Source organism: Manis javanica, chromosome 8 (assembly GCF_040802235.1).
Source record: "Manis javanica isolate MJ-LG chromosome 8, MJ_LKY, whole genome shotgun sequence".
Lineage (NCBI taxonomy): Eukaryota > Metazoa > Chordata > Mammalia > Pholidota > Manidae > Manis > Manis javanica.
Genome location: NC_133163.1, coordinates 23,851,323 through 23,873,870, shown reverse-complemented (window position 1 = coordinate 23,873,870; position 22,548 = coordinate 23,851,323). Strand labels below are relative to the sequence as shown.

Below are 22,548 nucleotides of genomic sequence, written 5' to 3'. Positions count from 1 at the left end.
ACTTGAAATTGTCTTTTCCTTCACTGTTCAATTGCTACTATTGTGTTTCTTCTGATGGGCTCGATGGGGCTCTGTAAGAGGCTGGGATGAAGTCCCCCTGTTCTCCTTGTGGCGAGTGAGGAAAGTTAATCACGGAGTCAATATGAGGAGGGGACTGACTTGTTGACCTAGTGTCCATGTAGTTTGAGACCTAAGCACATCTCTTCAATGTGGAGGACCTGAGTGCTATGAATTGTTGCAACTTGGTGGCCCAACTTTGATAACAAGTTATACCAGTAAAAGCAGGCTCTCAGAGTCCTGATGACAACACGCCCTTCTACATTTCTTATGTGATGCTCCCAGCTGCCTTTGAAGAGTCCTCCCAGCTTCTAGCTGTGAGGTCTTCTAGCTGGAGGTCTGTGTGCATCATATGGCCGATGTCATAGAATAGAGTCCAGACTGATGAACTAGGCTGATGTAGACCTTTCTCATCTTGATTTGGCTTATTTCAGACCGGCTGATGCAGCACAGGTATTTTGGAGGGCTGAATCCCAACACTGGTATGAAAAACACTTGCAGAATCTGTATTGTATATCTTACCCACTTTTCCACCCACTACTCAGCTCCTCTTGGGCACCCAGAATTGATGTGTACATGATTAAGGAATTCAGATACACCCATGCACATGTGCTCTAGGGGTAAGGCAGGTGTCTTCTAGAAAAAGAGTCTTTGGGCAATGAGATAATGACAAATGCAGATATTATGAATTCCTCTTTAGAGAGGTTTTTAGGAAAGGATGCAGAATTCTTCTGGGTGGTCAATGCCACTGAGTTGAAGTTGCAACTTGCAGTTCAGTCTGTTTTCTAGCAGGTCCTTTGACTGCCTTCCTCCATCTCCTCCTCCTCTCATTCTTTTCAATTTCCCACCCCCTTGTCTGTTCTTGCCCTTGTGATGATTACCTAAAAAACCAACTTTACTTCCCACCAGTATTCCCTTCCTTCCTTCTCATTCCTTCAACATGACAGAGATTTCTGTCTGGCTCCTACTGAGTCTCCAGAATTTATTTTTTATGCCCGTGAATATGTTGAATATGTGTGGAAATAGTTAATGTATGTTGTGTGTGCCCCACCTATGCATGTAGGTTATCTTCTTGGTCCTCACGATGCATATGAGATGTTGGGAAAACATAAGAGAACATAGCTTCTCCGAGATTTCCCCTAACCAATTTTAGATTGGTTACATCCGTGCAATTTCACATATGTGTGGCTATGCAGTGCTTCGCATGCAGACTTGGTTGGGTTTCTAAGGATGGGACTGAGGAGGAACTGAAGGGGGAAAGCTGAAACATGAAGCTGGTGGAAGCGGCCCTGCTGGTCACTGTATCCCAGCATGTTTAGCCTTAATGGGGTGCATTTGTTTTGTGCAGCCTTCTCAAGATATCGCAGTGCTGGTGTCTTGGTCTTCATTATGTGTGTTCCATATCTGTGTGTGTCTGCAGTGTGCTGATGTTTTACTTTCCCTGCTCTCTCCCTCTCTCTCTCGCCGCCTCCGTGGTGGACACCATGCATCCTCTTCGTACTCGGACCTCCCACTTCATTTCTGTAGGTAGAAGTAAAGGTAGAGATCATTTTATTTTTATTGTTATAACTATCAATCTGCTGTCTGAAATATTCATGGGTCCTAGGGGAATTGTTGATTCTGATGAATACAGTCCACATTATAACTTAGTGCTTTTCACATCAACTAAAAAAAACAAACCTAAAAAGCCAATGTTACCATTTCCCTTCAGCGCACCTCGCTTCTGGTGGTTGGGGATCATTCTGAGCTGGCATGCTTCCCTCTAAACCCGGGATGCACCTTATCTATTATGCTGTGCTCTTTCTAGCAGGAATGGGGGACTCTGAAGGTGGTGGGGCAGGTATATTTTACTTAAATGCAGGATTTTCTAAGACCCCCTTCCAGTAAGTGTACTGAGGAATCAGGGCAGATGTGCAATGACATGCCATTGTTTCTGTGACTCGGGAATCGCTCAGATTAGGGATGACATCTGTGAGGGATGATGGATGAGCAGGGGAGAGGATTGTGAATTGCTGGAGATTTTATTTCACATGAAATTGGACAGATTTTTATTTATTGCTCTTTTATCTTCTGTGTTACCTCTTTTATCTTCCTGTATTTTGGAGACTGGAAACTTTCACACCGGGCTAAGGATGGTGGGACTGGGGGTGGGGAAGAACACAGGACTGATGGTGCATTACATTGTAAGGAGAAAGCCAGGACACTGGATTTTAACTTACCAAGTCAGCCTTTTGCCTGGTAGGCAGGGAAAATGAGAGGCAGTGAGCAGGTCCCTGCTCCAGTGCTATGACATGCTTTTCAGCACTTCACACCTTTGGTAGGACAGCTCAGTCATCCGTCCCTAATCAAAGCTGTCAGAGACCTGAGCCCAGAGAACCTAGCTTGCTAGCTCAGACTGGGTGGGCTGTTCAGGAGTGAAGGGAGAGGTTAAGTGATAAATTATAAATATGTATCTGCATCCAGCCTGCCCCTCACCTGTCCAGCTCCCATATCGGTGAAGCTGTGTGCTGCCCCTTCCTGCAAAGACGGGCAAGTACCAGGAGTAGATGTGACTTCTGGTGTGGGGGTGTTGAAGAACGAATGGGCTGACAAATCATTGAAAATGGTGATTTGATGGCTAGCCTGTGAACTGGCCATCTCTCATTTGAGTTTCATGCTTTCCTGGATTTTTAAAAAGTTAGTATGTATGGTTACCTTGGAAGCAGTTCAGTGCTTTCCACTTTGGGGCTGGTTGATTGCTTATTCCTTTTATACTGATTGCAGGGGGGACGATCCTCAGAAATCTGTCATGGGAACACTTACCCCATTACGGGCTTGGTATCTATTGGAAGGAGGTAGAAAAGGGGAAGAGGAGGAGGAACAATGATGGAAAAGATGCCTCTGGCGGCTACTCCACTTTGCTACCTACCCTATTCAACCAGAGGCTGCCAGTGATCTCCTGGCAGAGCCACCAAGCTTTGCCCAGGACTCCACTTTCTGCAGCATGTGGCTCTGTGTCACCTCTCCTCCCCCGGCTTCTGATGATGCATTAGAGTCAGTCTTCCTGTCTTCCTACCCTCTCTCCACCGCTCTGCTCTTTCTTCCTCAGTCTCCTAAAACATCCAGTATGGTGGGTGCACATGACTATCTTGTTTTCCTTCTCTGGCCTCTGCTGCTACCACTGAGTGTTCCCTATATGCCAGTCATGGTGCCACAGGCTTTGTATGCCTTATCACACTTCATCCTCACAACTGTTTCCTGAGGTAGATGATGGTGTTATCCTTACTTTTTGGATAAATAGAACAAGCCTCGGAGAGTTAAATGACTTAAACCAGATGAAACTGAGCCGCTGACCACTGCTCTGTATTATCGTTCTTGAACCCAAGGGGACCTCCATGTGTATGCCTCCCAGCTTCCTCCCTGGCCCTGCCCTGTCTCAAGTTCCAGCCCGGCACTGTGCAGTCTCTGTAACATGTGCACGTAAATGACCCACCAGTACTGTCACCTCAGTATGTCCAAAGTCAACCTTCACACTCTGGCCCCAAATCAGCTTCCCTTTGTACCATCCCTATTTTTCCTAATGGTGCCCCCATCCTCCTTATCACCCACGCTTGAATCCAGGGATTGCTATCTGTCCTTTTTCCTGAACGTTCCTACTCCCAGGTGATCAGTTGCAAGAGCTTGTTAAGATTCTCCTGAGTGCCTCTTGCATCTCTACTGTCAACACTCTAGTTCGCTTCCCCATGAGCCTTCATGAGGTTGTTACCCTACCCATTCAGTTCCCCTGCCTCAACCCTCCTCCAGTCTGCCCAGTAATTGTGAACTCTGGAAACCCCGCTGGCCACCAAATGTGTGCAGGACCAGCTGTCTCACCTTCAAAGCTGTCCCTAACATGGCCAGTTTGCTTTTAACCTTCTCCCCTATATTAGATGTAAAATTGCTGCCTAATAGGCTACCAGATAACCTTACTGGAACTTTCCTTGTCTCCTAAATTGACTTACTCTGTTTTCTCCCATAACAGATCCTTCTCCCCTTTTTCCTGCCCACTGAAGTTGTCCATAGATTTCATTTCCTACATGATGCTGTCCTAGTGTGCTCCATTCAGAGGGAAATGTATAAAGCTCTCCCTTCATGAATCTCTCTTAATATTTTATATTAAAGATATTTGGGAATTCCCTCCACTAAATTGCAAGTATGTTGAAGACAAACATATTTACTTGTTAATGTCCAAATGTGTCTAGCATGGCAGGTTACATGCGGAAGGGACTCAGATCTCTAATCCTTATCCTGCTGTCAGTTATCTTCCTCAAAGTGAAAATAAAAGAAAATTAAAATGAAATTAGATCATGAAGCTCATCTGTTCAGAAGCTTTGATGGATTCTCATTGTACAATTGTCAATGTGCCTTTTCAGCTTTATTTTCTGGGATTCCTAGCCCACTACACACTCTTCCCTGCCAGCCCCACTGTCTCCTAAACTCAACAACTCCAGCTGCCTGAATCCACATTATGGTTTCCCGCTTCTGGTCTTTTGTTCAAGCTCTACCCTCTTTCTTGAATGTCCTTGAAACATTCTTCTCCCCTTCATCATCCTTTAAGGCCCAGCCTCCTAGGTCTGCCAGGCTTTGTGCTTCTGTTATAAAGTACCAATGCCAAACTGCCTTGAATCAGATTTGCTCCTGTTTCAGTCATCCCTGCCCAAAGGACAGTGGCTGTGTCTTAGCCATTTCTGTCACCCACACTGCACTTGGCTCAGTACTTTGTCTAGAGCTGTACACCCATCCATGCCCCTTAGCTCTACCCTCGTCACCCCAACAAACTGAGCAAAGGAGCCCCACTGGGTCGAATGAGGCCAGATGTCTGGTTCCAGTTCCCTCCTCCCCCAGGCCTTCTCTCGGCCTGGTGTGTGTGTGTGACAGAGGGAAATGGTCATAGATTACACCAGAATAAAAGTGGGAGAGGTCTTTGGATTTATTTTAGGAGCTTGTCAGAGAAAAGAATGCCTCAGATTTTGTCATTCTTTTAAAGCTGAGTAACCAAGCAGTAAACCCGTAGAGGGAAGAATTGTGAAGTTGAATCTACAAGACTGAGCAGGGCGTCCAGGCTGTAAGGATAACCACCAAATTCAGGAGGCCCTTGTCTGTGGATCCAAAAGCAAATATGACTTTACCCAGAAATGGCTGACCAAAGGAGTTATGCAGCAACCAGCTTCATTCAGCTTTTTTGACCTGATTTTGGTGGCCTTTGTTTTAGTGTTTGGGGTGTGCTTTGGCCTGATCCCCCTTTACTTGTCAATATGGGGATTGGCCATTCTGGGTTAGGTTATCAAGTACTTTCCCTTGAAATTGAACTAGGAGTAGTGTTGCAGACTGTAATGCCCACAGGGAACTGATAGGTATCATCAAGGAGCAGATTTCATGGTAAGAGAGATCCTAGTATAAGAAGAGGGAGTGGTGGGGCCTGTGGCAAACTAGAGAGCACAGATCCTATCCAGGGTGGGCTCCAGCTGATTGCTGTCATTCAAGAATGCGTGCCAGGGTCACTAGATTGTCAAGATAAGCCAAAAGTGGCTTTTATAAAAATGTCAGCTCATGGCATCTTTCACCATATGCATGTATGAATACATTGATACATGTCATGAGACACAAGTTTTTGACCTTTGGCTTAAGGAGAAAGGAGGAGTGAAATATTCCTCCAAGATTTTTTGTCGAATGGGAGATAATTACTGGTAGCATGCTTGATTAATTTTCTTTTTGCCCATAGCAGTGGTCAGGGCACAAGAATCTCTCCTGCCCTGCCCACTACTGTTAGAGAGCCTGATCCAGGAATTGGGTGCAGCTGGTTTTGCAGAGTAGGGTGGCATGTTTGGGGAGGTTCTGGAGAAAGCTGAGAATGACCAGGAAAAGAGGTGACCAACACCTTGAACAATTTTGCCAAGAACTGGCAGAAGTTTTAAATAGTAAGGGGGGTGGCTGGAGGGCATTTAATTCCTTTTTCCTCTTGCTTTGCAAAAGTCTTTATTTACTGGATTAGATAGTGTTGACCTTAAGATTTATTTTAATCCTTCAGAATTGAGAGACCCTGTCCAATTTATGTATTTTTTTCCCCATGTAGATTTGATCATTGGTCTTCTAATGTTGAACTAATCAACACTGGCCAAACTGGAAAGAGATAATCAAGCTACATGAACTTGAACATGATTTCATGTAGATTGTATTTTGCTGGTAATAACATTACAAAAACTGATTTGAGGAATTGAACCCCCTCTTGTCCCTGCTAGGGCTCGAGAGCCCTGCAAATAAGTTACTGTTTCGATAGCCAACTGTTTATGCAAATTACTAAATGCAATGCCAGCTACTAATTATGAAAATAAACTCATCTGTGCTCTATAAATATCTAATTATAATAAAATAAGGGCAATATTATATTTCCATCTCTTGCCTCATCTGTTTCTCATCCACCGCTGATTTGTCCTCTTGACAATGAATAAAATCACTTTGTTTTTTAAAGAAGCCTGTTTTCCAATGATTTTTTCTTCTAATGTTTTCAAAGTCTGCAGGGGGAAAATAGATTTATTTTAAACATAAATAGTAAAATTGCCTAATTTTAGTAGCTTTGTACTTTTGAGAGTAATGTCTTTAAAATGATGCTTTAAAAATATGAAAAGTGGTTGTTTTTTTTTTTTTTCCTTTTCCTTGTTTAGAAATTTTCACTGGACACTGAAGACATTTTTTTAGGAAAAGTTGTTTCTTGGAGCACTTCTTAAAATGTCTAAATGTGAACAGTATATTTATTAGTAAAATGTACAATGGCTGAGTGGTATATTTCAATTCCAATTGACTATACATAAAGGAAAGTATTTCTCAGATTTCTAAGCAACATGTCTATTTCCTTCTCAATTGTCAATATATGGGTTTATTGATCATGCACAAATTTTATAGCTGTGTATATATCATAAAACACTTTCTCCTTGAAGATCAATAGTGATCTCTGTGTAGACTTTTGCTTACCAAGCCGAGTTGGTTAATCTTAGAGGATATGTAATTTTCAACTATCTATCTCTGTGTATGCACATAAAACTTGATTATGACAACGCCTATAGGAAAAGGATGTTTTGAATTAAGTTGTATCATCTTTATTATGTATCTCATAAAGAATTCAGAAGAATAGTGTGATGGAAACATATTTAATAAGAGAGCAAGCAGAGTGCATTTCCTCAGGTGCTTAGGCAGACTTATGCCCTGGTCTGTCTCTCAGGTGTTCAGGGCAGTATATGTGTGCCTGGGTATAGGTACAGTGTCTAGATACATATCAATAGGTTTCTTCTGGCTGAGTGTGTTCTCACATGTGGCTTCCATTTGTAGTATACTGAAATTTACACATTCCACAGTAATATGCCTATGAATTTAGCAGATTGTCTCCTTTAACATTTGAAAAGCAATGTTTATTTGGCATTCAGCAAATACTGACAGGGCCAACAATGTGCCAGGCCAATTGCTAGGTGTTAAATACACAGGCTGACCACCCACATAAAGGCCTGACCCTCTGACACCCCGCTGATGGTCCATAGGAGTTTGAAAACGGCTTTCAAATGTAATAGCCACCTCTCCTTCTAACGTCTTAAATAAATTCTGTTTTCAATTTATTAATATACGTAGTTTTAAAATAAAGTTTATTAATTTATTTTAAAGGGAAAATGTCAGGTAATAATTCAGCTAGTCAAGTCATGCTCTTGTTAAATTCTCAGAATCAGAAAAGGGAATATGCTTTGTGTGTGAAGACGCAGGGAATTTTTTCATTTATTTGCTCTTGTTTATTGAGGGATAGCACACTCGTGTAAAGTATATAAAGTCCACATTTTTAAGTATACAGCTTAAATATTTTTTAACCTGCACACATCCATGTAGATATTATCCTGATTGAGATACGGAATGTATCCATCACCCCCATACGGTTCTGTCTTGCTGCCTCCCACAATTTATTTTTAAATACATTTATTCTCCTTACTCTCTCTAAGACTGTGCATATCCATGTAGTAATCAGCAGGCAGGCTCCAGAGTGCTTTAATTTTCATTAAGAAAGATTAACCTCCTGAGAGAAGGAGGCATGTGTTGTCTCTGTGTGTAAATAGAGGCAAAACTGTTGCCCTTTGGTGAGGTGTAACTTTGCCTGAGCCTTGTTGATGCTCAGGTTTCCCTCTGCACAAAGAGAATATCTAATTGATATCACTGGGGTTTTCTTTTTTCCTAAGGCATTTAGTGGCGAGTGGAACAGCAGAGGCAGAAAAGACCATATGCTTTGTAAAAAGCCAGACTAATAACACTTTTTGATGGACGTCTGATTTTAAAAGTGCTGCATCTTTCATTAAAATTTACATGTAGAGTAAGGGCAGGCGGTGACATGAAAGCTAATGCAACTTGCGCATCTTGACATAATAACAATCACAAGAAACTGGAGATCCCAGATGGCAGCTTGGCCTTTGCCATCCTTTTAATAAGCTACTAACTGCTAATTATTTCACTCTTTGGGGCGAGTTAATTTACTGTTGACTCTTAAAGAGATACTGCTCTTTTTTTCCTCCAAGCTACAGAAATCAGAGCCCTTTGACCTGGATCCGAGACCAGTCCTTTCCGGCAGGTTGGAAGCTTTTTTAACCAATTGTAACAATGATGGCAAGTATTGGGGTGGAAAATGTCACTTAATAAACAATATTTTCTTAGATTCTTTGAATATAGAACATTAAAAAAATTCATTTGATTAAGGATCCATTGTGTGTCTGTAAGAGCAACAGATCAAGCAGCCAATACAGGGAGAAGATCTGAAATTTGGAGCCCATTTAAGAGTGAAAGAACAGCTGCCTTTTAAATGGTTGCTAATTCTGACAATTAATGCCATTTTGTGAGTGTGTGATTTTCTGTGAGCACGGTTAGGAGGGATGATGGTGTGTAATAGCTCATTTCCTAAGCTTTATGGTAAATGTAGCATAGTGAAGACAGGGGAACTGAAAGAGAACCAGATCCACATTATCTGGAGCCCTTTTAAATGAGAAGCCTGCAAAACATTTTTTTTTTCCTGGACTTCAACTTCCTTAGGATGAGTACCTATTTTAGCACAGATGCAGATTATTAAGTAAGTGATGTGCAAGTGAGCTTGGATGCATCAGGAGTGTTTGTAAAAGAACCTTGTTTGCAACGAGCTGTCTGACAATCAAAATATTTACTTAAAGATAAGCTAATGACTGTGTCTTGCAAATGCCTGCAGATCCATTATTGAAATGAGAGTCGGTTCTTTGGTTTGATGCTATCCAAAAATAAATCTCAAATCTCAGATACTGGTGTGTGCATGTGTTTATGTGTGTGTGGATTACACTTCTCCCAAAACAAAATACAACATGTATCAAACAACAAACTAGGAAAATTTCTCAACCCATTTTCGTGAGATATTTAAACTGAATTTACTGTGTTCCTATGATCAGTTGCTCCTTGTCATTGCTTTTAAGAATTGCTAACTGGTTTAAAACACGCATTGAAAAAACACATTCTCCAGTTGTTGGTGATATTGCTGAACATGAACTTGATAATGGGAGTTTAGTAGTGCAGTATATCTACAGTGGCTTGTGTGTTGTGCAGTTAATGAGATGATTGTGGAACCCAATCAAATACCAACCATTTACTTATTATTCAAGTCCAAGGAACTGGGGACATTTTAAGCGATGCATTTCTTTAAAATGAATGCATCATCTGGTTTCAAAATAGCCTCAAGTAAAAATGTGTGTGTGTGAATTTGGGGATGTTTTGTCATCTTTCAGAATCTGATAGTATATAGCATGTTCAGTCAGAATGCCATCTTTGAAAAGAATTTTGAGAAATGCTAATAATCTTCCAAGAAAAAATAAGTGGGAAAAATATGCTCTTAATCATAGGTTTAAAACAAAATTAAACAGATTTTTTTGATTGTAGGACTTCTCAGAGCCTTTGTTATGACAATGCAAATTATGAATCTCTAGGATAAAAATGTCTTTTTCAATGTTACCCAAATTTACTTGACATCAAGTCCTTTTTTTTTTTGTAATTTGCATTTGGAATGGAATAGCTAGAATTAAGACTTGTGTTCAGTTGAAAAACAAGATAATTCTGAAGTCTTTTCTAAGTCTAATATTCTAAGTTGTAATTTCTCTAGAGTTTGAAAGAGGCTTTTGGATTGGCTTCACTCAAGAATGCTTTTAACTGCATTTTCTGTTTTGATTGGGAATAGTTTTTGGATGGGTTAGTTTCAATAGAGAAATTACTGCTTCCTGGTAAAATGCATAACACAGATGTTAAAACAACTGCAGTTTTAAAGACACTAGTCTTGTTAAAACACTTGCAGTTTGTGTTACCTAAGTACTTAAACGGATATCCATATACTGTGTATAAACAATCTTCTGATAATGACCTGCCTAACTCTAGGAACAGCTTATCTCAGCATAGATAAGAAAATCACTAGGAACTTTATTTGAGTCTTACTTGCTTTGAAATTTGGAGCAGGTTAGCAGTCTTCATGGTCATTTCTCCCCTATATAGCTAAGATCATTCATTTATCATTCAGAGTTTGGCTATCAATGGCCTTTTTTTCCAGACAGTGAGCATGTAGGTGAAGAAATTCTTCCTCGGTAAGAACTGTACTTTGTTTAGAAATCATTGGCTCAGCTAAGGATTCTGTGGGCTCTCTCACTGAAAGGCTGTGGACTTTGCCCTATTTATGTGCTGTCCATTCAGTATGAAGTGGCTGCCATTGATCCATGTGTAGTAGGCCATTCGCCTGGGGCTATTAATCTCGGTTTGCGGAGATGTAGTTTGCTGAGCCAGCCAGACTGTCCCTTTTCCCCAAGTGACCGATACTAAGCATTTACAAATATCTTGGCAAAAATTGTTAGAGGTGAGATTCCCAGTTCTAAACAAATTGATACATGCGGCAATTGAGGCTGGAACACCAGATCCCAGGCATAGTCATTCTAATGTAGGGTCAGCACTTGGAATAAAAAGGGCACTGAAGTAAATATCAGTTCAGGGTGCTGGGGAAGAAAACATGGGAGATTAGAGCACTGATGTTAGTGCTTGACACTTAGAAGCTATATAACCTTGGTAAGCCTCATTATCCCAGTAAGTAAAATGGGCACAGTAACACTGTCCACTTCGCAGGGTCACTGGGAGGACATTGAGATGCAGCTGCTGGGAACCCTTGAGGCAATGTATATAAAGGGCTTATGTTAGAGTTTGGATCTAACTTAGAAGACCATTAGTTATCATTAACATTAACAATAAATATTTGTTTTCATCATCATACATACATCTTGTCAGTATCACTGTAGATCTGGGAACTTTGAACAAATTAACCTTTTTGACCTCACGTCTTTACCTGTAAAATACCTACTTGGAAGGTTTCTTCTGGGTAATAATTGATATCATGCAGGTGAAAGTGCTGTGTGAACTTAAATGGCACCACACATATTAAGGAATTAGTAGTGCACGAGAATATAAGCTCCACAAAATCAGGGACAGTATCTGTGTTATTCACCATACTGTATCCATTGCCAAAAATGGTGCCTGCGTCATAGTAGAAATGGCTCAGTAAATATTATTGAATGTGCACTAGAATCAGAATCAGTGAACTAATGACTCTTAGTAGAGTTCAGGAACATGGACAGACCCATGCTTCCCTGTGATCCCATTATACTTCCAGTAGGAGGTCTTTGGGCACCTCCATTGCAAGAGGGAACCACTGACCTCTTCCTTCAGAACCTCCCGTGATTAAAGAAAAAAAAAGGAATCTCGATAAAGCTTGTTTGTTCTTTAGATCTTTGATGGATGTGTTTACTCTTGTTGTGTGCACAAAGAGCTATGGGATTTCCTTATATTACTTGATGAAACTATACGAGCCATGAAGAAAATGAAAACCTTTAGCTAAGAGTTACTTAAAAAAAATGCTGATTTACTTCCCCAGATCTTAGGAACATATACTTTCAGAGCTCAAAGGGAACTTAGAATTCCTTTAGTTCATCCAGTGTAATTTTGAGGATGATAAAACATGCTGAGGCAGGCATGAGTGCTGTGTTTGTTGTTACACTGATAATTCGTAGTGTTGCCGGGATTGGACCCAGACCTTCTGACTCCCAGTGCTATTTTCTTTACCATCCCACCAAGTTGCCACTAAGATAGATGCATCTTCACTGCATGAGTGGCATTTGTTACAGATTGTCCACAGGCTGCAGAGATCAGTACTGATAATGCCGCGTAAGAAAGATTCTGGAAATAATCAGAGTGCAAGCATTCTAAACAAGGCTGTCTCTTCAATTATTTGCGTGTCCTGAGAACTGATTCAACCCCAGTTTTGGAAGTTGCTAGGAGATTGCTCTGACTTTCAGGATTTTATAATGCTTTCTGTCACTTATGAACTTGCCCTATCAACTACTTTGTCTTGGCTGCATTAAGATGGTGATGGCCATTTGTAAAAACACTTTGGGGTGGGAAAAGGCTTTTGAACCCATTTGTTTTTTTCTTTTTACGGTCACATGTTGACAATTTATAACAGAGTAGATGCCTGTAAGGAAATTCACTTAGGACTGGTTTTCACACTTACTTTGTAGTTTTTCTACTTCCTTTCTTCCTCTTAGAGCAATTCAGTAGTTTTATTTGCAACATTTTTAAGTAAAAAGGAAAATTCTTTTTTTTTTTCACAAGTAAGAATGTATTCATCTTGAAGCTAATACCATTCCTTTATTTTCTTTTAAAAATAATTTTCTTCTATGGGGTTCCTGGTGGGTCTGATGGGTTAAGCTGAGGGCTCCTCCACAAAGCAACTTTGGGGGATGTTGGTCCATGCAGGAAATCAATTCTTAAATTGTTGTAAAATTGCCTTTCTTCAGACTGTTTTGATCACAGGGGCTCTCAAGTGTCAAAGTCATTTGGAGAACTAGATAGATAAAATGCATGAGGACTAAGCTTTTTTTCTAGGATAGAATAAATAACTGTGTTTTCTACTATGTGTTCAGCTTTGATAGTGATTTGTTAAAAGGGACAAAGAAAGGCAATGATATTAAATATTTACAAGAGTGATTTAGTTGTATTATCTTGGGCTCTGCATCTCTGTTTAATAGTGAAATCAGCGGCTGTTGAAATAAAGGTCATTAAACCAGTGGTAGTGTGAAGGTCACTGACTAGGCAAGGTTAAAGTAATTTGTGGAGAATAATGATTTTTGTCAAGTTTCCAGATCCCTTCCTGTTTTTATCAGCTTCCCTCCAAAAATAATAGGGAAAAATACATTTGAGGATTCACAGGCTCACTTTCTCTCTTGCATCCTCAATGCCCTTTCTCACCAACCCGGTAGCTGGAAGCCTTTTATGCATTTTTTGTTTCATCCATTTAGTGGACAGAGACAGGACTGTTCTCCCTTGAGGTGAGCGGTTACATTTCCATTTACCGGCTCTTCCATCAGCTCTTGCTTGGCAGTTTGTTTTAGAGGGGAGACTGGTGCCTTTTCTTTCTTGCAAATGGTTTGTCTGAAATGATCCTTACATTTCTCTACGAATTCCTCTTCTACCTAAATTTTAAAAAAAATTTTTAAACTTTATTTCTCATATTACTTTAAAGAAATATCTGAATGATGACATGGCATTATCCCCATTTTCACAAACAAGAAAACAGAAGTCCAAGTTTATAAAACTAGTTACAGAACTAGTAGCAGAACCAAGATAAAGTTACTTTTGCCTGACCTCAAGGCCTGAACTGATTCTCCATTATGGTACTATCACTTAATTTTATTAAACCTCAGTTTTCTCTCCTGTAAGATGGGGATAATGACATCTTATTACAATATATTCCTAAAATGCATATAAGCAATATTACATATACTGTATTATAAATAATACATTTTTATGTTTTTGGTAAAATTGAGAGGTAAACAAACCAACACATACTAAGTGCATAACAAGATGTCTGGCTCTTGGTATGATTTTCATAAATAATATGTTTCCTCCACTGTTGACAGTAACAGTAAAGTGTAATTGAATTTAACAAGCACTGAGCACAAGGGCTACACAGAAATGAATAAAACACTTTGTTCTTAAGTAGCTCACAATATAATAGGAGGAAATATATAATGAATTCCAAAAGTGTTCTTCTCTTTTTTTCTCTTGTCTTGGGCTTTGTCTGTACCAATGCTACTTAAAATGTGAGAGCCTTTTTCTGGGGGCAAGCAGTTTCCTGCAGGGTTGAGATATTGTACTGAGGATGCTGTGGCAGCTATTTGTGGCTTGTTTCCCAACTAGTCTGTGTTTACTTGATCCTCAAATTCAGAGAGTAGCTTAGGTTGGGAAAAAGGTAAAACAGAGAGGTCCAGGAAGTCGTGGTGCATATTAGGATTGACAAAATGCTATGACAAACAATTCCCCAAACCCAGTAGCTTAATACTAAAAAATGTTTCTTCTATCACAGTTTGTGGTGCAGACTGATGGGTGGTGGAGGAGGGATCTCTGCTCCTCCGCACAATCTTTCAGGCACCCAGGCACCTTCTATCCTGTGGCTTTGTCATTTTCTAGAACCTTGTCCTTCACTGCATTCAACTGGCAGATGGAAAGAGAGAGAGATCGTGTGACTTTTTTGTTAAAAGCGTCAAGCCTGGAAGTAGTGTGTGCCACTTAGTATTGGCAGAACTGAATCACATGATCCCATCCAGTGGCAAAGGAGGTTAAGGAATACAATTTATCTGTGTGCCCAGGAGAAAAGGGAAAGGGGTTTGATGGATATAAGGGCAGTCTCTGCCCCAGTGGGTGAGTCGTGTTCTATTCGTGCTTTATCCTGCTTCATACCTATTAGCCTTCTTCAGCTTACCTTCCTTCAAACATGCCCCCTCCATGGTTTCTTTGAGATAGAGGATCCCTGCTCATTCCTTTCTTTAAAAAAAAAATACACATACATGTATTTAATTTTCAATAAAACCCTTCAAAGTTACAGTCATGTTTCTCAAAGTCATAAGAATCACCCAGGGAACTTGTGAAACTAGAGACTTTCAGGTCTTGCCTCAGAGCAACAGAATCTGCAGGTCTGAGTTATTCTTATGATCCAGCAAATTCGAGACACACCCTGTTATAGCAAGTTCTAAGGAATGAAGGAAACCAAAAAGGAAGCGTATGAGACTCTATTAAAAGCACTCTGTTCTATTGCACATAGTTTAAAATAATTTCACATTTATCTTAGTTTATAAACCTATTTGTAATGCATGAATTTTTGTTGTAATTTTTAAGAGAGTTAATCTTAATCTTGCATCCATAAACCAAAAGCTGGAAGTGTGGCTGGGATCTTAGTTTGAGTTGATGGAGTATGGCAAGATGCCTGATTCCGTAGGATTTTGTTTTATTCTGATCACCGGATAGGAACATCTCAGCATCTTTTTTTTGCCTCTTTGTCACATAACAAGTGACACCCTTGATTAAGAGAAGTTCTTGTGGCATTAAGACAATAAATAGGAGTCCATGTTTGATAGGCCGGCTTATTATTTATGACAGACTTGTGAGTAGTTAAATGATGGCAACTCACTTTAATTTTTAGATTTGTATTATCTTTTTAGATTTGTAATAGTAGATTGTATTATCCCATACTGTAGTGTGTATACGGGAACCATTAAAATCATGATATTTGGAAAGGCACCCCTTCCTGTAAATCTGTGCCCTTATTCCTCACGGAGAGTGGCTGGCTGTGGTGTACTTCTGGAATGAATGTCAGAGTGTGGGTAATTCTGGGCTTGGGACTCTTCTTCCTATTTTATCTGCCTCTTTTTGTGTTTTTTGTGTGGAAGTCTATGATTACTATTGAGTTTTTCTTAAATGCCAGCAATTATCTCACAGGTGGGGGGATTAGGAAAGAGCCCAGAAAATTACACTGGGATTAGAATAAAGGCTCCCTCCACCCATTTCAAATATAGGGAAGGGGGGAGTGGAGACATGGAGGGGGGGTGGTAGGCAGAACTTGGGGGAGAGGGGTGGACAATTGGATTCTGATATTTAAATCCCTAGATGGAGTGAAGGAAGAAACTCCAGACAAAAGAGGAATTAAAAACCTCAGCTGGTTTGGGGTTATTGTTACAGAGAGCTGGGGGTGCAGGAAGGCAGGACAGCCCCGTTTCTAGTCCTCTGCAGCTTGTTTTAACCAGCCTCTTCATCTGAGATTTTTTTTTTGGCCTGACAATATATTTTTCTGGGAGAAGGGAGCTGGGAGGGTCTATTATATGCCCAGGCCAAGAGAATTTTGGTGAGGCATTGTCCTTCTTCCCAGCTGGGAATGATTTATTTATCTGGTATGTCAGTTGAGAAGCTTTCAGCTGCAAAGAACAGAACTTTCGTTTTAACTGCCTTAAACAACAAAGGGAATTTGTGGGCTCTATTCTTGAAAAGTCTAGTAACTCAAACTGTGTGGCCAAGACCTAGTGTCTCACCTCACCCATTTTGTTGGTTTACCTTTCCTGGTGCTGGCTCCGTTCTCGGGAGGCTGCCTCCCTCGTGATCCCTGCGTGGCTGTGGCCATTCCTGGGGTGACTGGCTTTTTGGTTCATGTAGGTGAAGAAGAACTCTCTTCTCCAGCAATTCAACAAAAATCCTGGGGCTTCCAACTACTTGGACCAACTTAAGCCACAGTTTATCTATGAACCAATCACTGTAATCAGAGGGATGGAATTTGCTGGTATTGTAGGCCTGCCTCACATGTTCAAATTCCAGAAATAAGGGCAAGTGTTGGCTTTTGCTGCAGCACATGGGATTTAGGGCAGGGTGGGTGTGCTGGATATTTGACCCAAAATTTCAGGACTAGGGAATTGGGTACTGGGTAGCAGAAGCCAACTGCAATTAAATAAAAGAATTTCAAAAATCTGAAGTCAAACCCAACTAAATCTTTAATGAGGACTCAGGAAACTTTGGGTGTGTTTTATCCTCAAAATCTGGCTTTCAAGTGGCCCTATTTCATGAGGAGGGGGGTTGACAGGGCAGGGTGTGTACCAGCATAGGATCCATTTGGAGCTGAGAACTGAGCAGGGAAGACCACTGGTGTTCCTGGCATCTGTGTAGTCAGGAAGTCTGGATCTTGGGGTCTTCCTTGATCGATATGGAAAAAAGCAGGGGAAGATGTCTGTAGTAATGGAGTGAATGTCAGGCCAAACCTGCTTCTGGTGCAAACTGCTCTGATGGAGTCTTTTCCTTCTGCCTTGATCTCAGGCCTCTGCTTAAGTCACCTGATGTGGATTGCTATTGATGGATAGCTGAGCGAGGCAGCCCTCCAGTCTCAAGTGTGTTTTTAACAGAGTGGCTCTCAGTAAATATCTCTTTCTCAAATGCCTCGCCTCATTCACGGAGTCTTTCTTTTTAGCTGCTGCTTAATCAGCTGCTGCCCCTTAGCACACTGACCTAATTCTCCGCCACACATTTCCTCCAGGCTTTGGAGGTTGTGCCTGCCCAGTGCCTGCTAATGTTAGCTCCACTTTGACCTGAGGCTGCTGCTCTCATCACCTTACACCCCAGTGTAGCAGGCGCCTTTGGCCATAGGAGCTGTCAGTGTGGCAGGAAAACAGGATGAGTCTTAAGGTACAGTAACTGGAAGGATGTGGTTATTACGGCCTCCAAACCAAGCACCACCACGAGGGTAAAGCCCCCTCTTTAATGGGCTGCTGTCCCTTAGCAACAACACTGCATTTGACCTTTCTCAAACTGCTTTCTAGAGCTTCTCACAATTTAATGTGCATATGCATCATCATCTGGACATTTTGTTAAAATGCAGTTTCTGATTGGGGAGGGTCAGGGTGGAGCCTGAGATGCTGCATTTCTAACCACCTTCCAGGGGAGGCCCCTGGTGCCACAGGTGTGTGGACCACTTGGGAGGAGCAAGTCTTTAAGGCCATCACCTTACATGATCTTGCAAGTGAGGTCACCTGGTTCTTTAAAAAGTCAGAATGCAGAGGAGGAGAGCAGCACGCCTTTGGAAGTAGATGGGGAACTGGGACTCAAGTTCTTAGGAATCAGCTGTTACCTTTAGGCAGCCAAGCAGGTGCCTGTTGAAACTCAGGCCTTTTCATCCTCTTTGGATGGTAGAAGTGGAGTGGTGATCTTTGCTTCTGTCTCCGTGTCTGTATGGGTTATGAATGACATTGGCTCATCTCTTTGCAGCCTGGGAAACATTCAACCATAGTATTTGTGATGAGTATACAAGTGCTATCTTATCATTTCCACAGGGAGAGGAACATAGGGAAGGGCAGCCTTTAATTCAGTTTCCACTAGACTCCGCTTCAAGCTCCTGAAAAAAGCCTGCTTCTATAATAAATCGGCTCTGGGACACATTTCTGGGAGTCTACGCTCCCATTCTGTACTCACTGTAATTATCAGTAGGAAGGAACATCATGTGTGCCCTAGCCTCAAGTCCTCCTATTTGCCCAAAGTCCCAAGAGCTTCCCCTTACACCCAAACAGCCCTGGACATTCTTGGCAACGTGGGACTGAGCCACAGCCCTGCACATGGGCTGTCCTCTGGGTGTGAGATCAGCCAAACTTGTTCCCCCAATGCTGTTTTGGTCTGGCCCTCCCTGTGTCCTGTTCAGCCTTATTCGATCTCACTCAACCTATTCTTTGCCTGTATAATCCCCCAGTAGGAATCAGATCTAAACAAAATCATTAAGGAGAAAATGCTTGAGAAATATACATGAACACAACAAAGCAGGATATTTAACTGTCTGGTTGACTCCAATGTCCTATCTGGACAAGTGGGAGGAGAAGAGCTGGGGACGGCGGCTGGAGGAACCGGCGTGGACTAGAAGGCTCTTTCTCACAGCTGTTGGCCTGTACCTGTGTCGGCTGGTGGACAACGGATGACGAAGCTTGGCTCCATTTCCAGCTGGCAGTTGCCAGGGTTCAGGTGTTTCCCTGGCGTCTCCAGGGATGCTGCATTAACAGCTGGAAGAGGAGCTAGTTATTCAATCTGCTCTGAGAAAGGTCCAAGTGTGGGTCTTCGGGCTTCCCTGGGGACTGGTCCAGTAGCAGGAGAGTCAGACATGCACTGCTTGGGAGGGGGGAGCTCTTACAAGGACTCTGGTTGTTAATTTAGTTACAGATGGAAGTGTTAGAAACTTAAACTGAATTTAGGCAGCAGGAGGAGAAATATGGATGGGAATGAATTTTTATTTCATCACTGGGGTCCCAGAAGCATGAGGTGGGCATTAATCTCCTTTGCACAGGAGACTGAGCGGGTTTGAGGTCATCTGTGCGAGATCTGACCTTATCTGCTCCTGGCCAGACACCACGGCTTCAATTAATTTGCCTCAAGAATAATCCAAATAGGACCCTTTCCTTGCTTTCACGAAGCAAATGTGAATACTTACCTGGCAAGTGGAAAGAGGACCTGAAAGTGCTTGTGTCTGTGATTTCTTTTAATCTCATAATTTCCCAGTAGCTCTGAAGGGAAAGAGAAAAACAGGCAAGAACTGACTCGTGCTGCCGGTCTGTGGGTATCTGGGACATGGTGTGGATCTCCTGTGTGATGTGCTCGAGCTGAATGTGCAGCAGCCATTGACTTTGTGCAGTCATCCAGTGGGGGAAATCCCCTGTTGTTCCCATTTCATGGATGGGGAAGTTGAGGTTTAAAGAGATTCAGCATCTCGCCTAAGGTTGCAAACAAGCTCTTAAGTGTCTTTACTAGGATTCAAGTCCAGGGTGCTATCATACCCCATCTTGCTTTCTTTCCACTGCCCCAAGCAAGCAGATACAATAATAACACTTAAAAACTTCCCCAAGGTTAGGAAGGGATAAACAAATAGTTCATGGCAATACAACCACCAGTAAAGACAGACAAAACTTGTTCCCCATAAAGAACCCTAGGTTTCCCCATTCACACCCTCCTGTTCTGTCTGTTTCTTTCTGGGTTCATAAATATTTGTAAGTATAAACTTTATTTTCCCCTTTTTCTCTTCTTATCCCTGGCTCTTTAGTGAGCACAGTGAGTTTTATTAAAAGTTTCCCCCTCAGCTCTCTGTTAGATTTAGCTTATTCTCCTTGCTACATTTATGAGACAGTTGCCCAAAGCAGGGCAGGGCAGGTCTCTGTGCTCTGTGCATGTCTGTCTTCAGGCATCAAGGCAGGGTCCTTGGTTCCATGGCAGAGAGAGGGGAGGAGGAGCCGGCAATATGTCTTCTCTCTACAGTTTTGAAATTTCAGGGTCCCTGAAGCAATGTAGACAGATGTATGCATTTAACAGTGCTTTGTGCCTTCATGGTTTCTGTGGACTTCAGACCATTGCTGGCTTCCCCTTCCAAATCCATTTGTAGGGTGTCTGTCATGTGCTGGGTGTTGGAGAATTAGAGATTATGGGCCTGTAGGAGTGCCCTGCCTGAGAGGTGCCTGAGCCCAGCTAAGACAGCACTCTGCAAACATGCCAGGTGGGGACTTCTGGTATACCCATTCTACCTTTGACTTTAAGTGAACATCAAGTCAAACTCCTGTTTCCTCCACACTTCTCAGTTTGTACCACACTACCTCAATCTGTAGAGTAGCCTTGCTTGGCTTTCTTTTGATTGGCTCTTGAACCTTACTTTAAAGTAAACTGAACCCCGTTACTGAGCCTCTGTGGGTTATTGGGGGTTGGGGCTTAGCATGAATGTGATAGGCCTGGCCCTTCCTTCTGAATGCTTATAATCCTCTGGGGAAGACAGCTGTCAAACAGGTAAATTGTGGAAGTCGTGAGTATTGGGAAAAACAGCCCCCGAGTGCATTAGGGAAGGGAGCAGGGGTTGTGCTTCCCCGCTGCTGGGAGGGGAGTCATCATTTCACCTAGACTTTGTCTCTGCGTGCTTCCCTTTGCAAATTTTGGAGCCCATGCACTCCAACAACTGTACTGCATTCTGTTGTGTAGCCTTGTTAAACTTCTCATTGTTCTCTGATTGTCTCTGTCACGTTGCCTGCATTGATACACTGTCTTTTGTAGGACTGAAGACAAATCTTCCCTCAACTCTGTACTCTATATGTCACTCTTCCAATGAAGCACTTTTAATGCCCCCCCTTACAGAACACCCTTACAGAATAAAGTTCAAACTCCTTAGCCTGGCATTTGGTGTGCCACATTTTGGCTCCATCCCATTTAATGAAACCCTTTGCCAGAGCCAGGCCCTGCTAGTTCACGATCCTCCAATATCCCAGGTGCAGTCTCACCTCTGGGGCTCTGTCACTCTGCTCCCTTCATCCTAGGTCCCTTCTCCACAGTTCTAGCCATCTGTTGAAGTTTAAGTTTCACTTCCTCTGGGACCCTTCACCTGACCATCTCTGCTTTTCAGAACATCATAGAGCTTTCTAGAGCCACTCACTGGCCACTTATCCCATATTGTCCCTTCCTATAGTTTCTCTGTCTCTTTCTTCCTGTCAGTCCAACCAGTTTGTAAAGTCACCTCATTTTCTTCTCCTTGAGATATGATCACCCTGATGCCTCTGAAGATAAATGCTTGCTGGTTAGGGACAGCGGAGTGGCTGTATCTGACTAACTAATATCTCACAGAGTTTCTTTTTTTTTACCCAATTTGGTATAAGTTTTTTAAAATTTATTTACTTTATTTAGGTATCATTAATCTACAATTACATGAAGAACATTATGTTTACTAGGCTCCCCCCTTCACCAAGTCCCCCACACATACCCCTTCACAGTCACTGTCCATCTGCGTAGTAAGATGCTGTAAAATCACTACTTGTCTTCTCTGTGTTGTCCAGCCCTCTCCGTGCTCCCCACGCACTATGCATGCTAATCGTAATGCCCTCTTTCCTTTTCCCCGCCCTTATCCCTCCCTTCTCACCCATCGTCCCCAGTCCCTTTCCCTTTGGTAACTGTTAGTCCATTCTTGGGTTCTCACAGAGTTTCTTACAATGCTAGACACAAATACACAACTAAGAGATGGGGGATAAACAAGAAAAGAACTTGAGGAAATAAACGTGAATTTAAAAGTTTATATTCTTTCCCAAGTTTCAACCTATGAACGTAATCAAGGTACTAGTTTTGTTTTTGTGAAGGATGAAGTAGGGTGTTAGAGAAGATAGAGAAGTTGAGAGTGGGGTAGAAGAGAAGAGTAAAACAGAAGGAGGGGAGTAGAAAAGGGAAGAAGAGAAAGCCCAAATTGAAGAGCCATGTGTGTGGACAGAAGAACCCTGGGTTTCAGTCTTGACTCTGCATTTCTGGCTGTGCAACTTGGGTAAGTACCAGCATACAGAGAGACTCATCTATTGAGGGGGGATCAGGACCCCAACTTGCCTGTCCCTGGTCTCTTGGAAGATCAAATGAAAGCAACTTACAAACTGTAAAGTACGCTGTGAATGGAAAGCAGCGTTGTTACTATAAAGGACACCACATCACTTATCGTCTGAATCCTCCCCAAGCCACACTATGCAGGGGTAGATTGATGGGTAGGTCTGTTGTGACAGGAGGAAAGAGGCCAGACTGGAAGGAGCCTGTGGTCAGATCGTGCTGCCC

At 42.0% G+C, this 22,548-nt stretch overlaps 1 protein-coding gene across 32 annotated transcripts in view; it reads left to right on the top strand.

The window, feature by feature from the left end:
- Window positions 1-22,548, top strand: part of NRXN3 (neurexin 3) — a 1,528,794-nt gene that overhangs the window by 112,326 nt on the left and 1,393,920 nt on the right. The gene's annotated exons all lie outside the window — the stretch shown is intronic.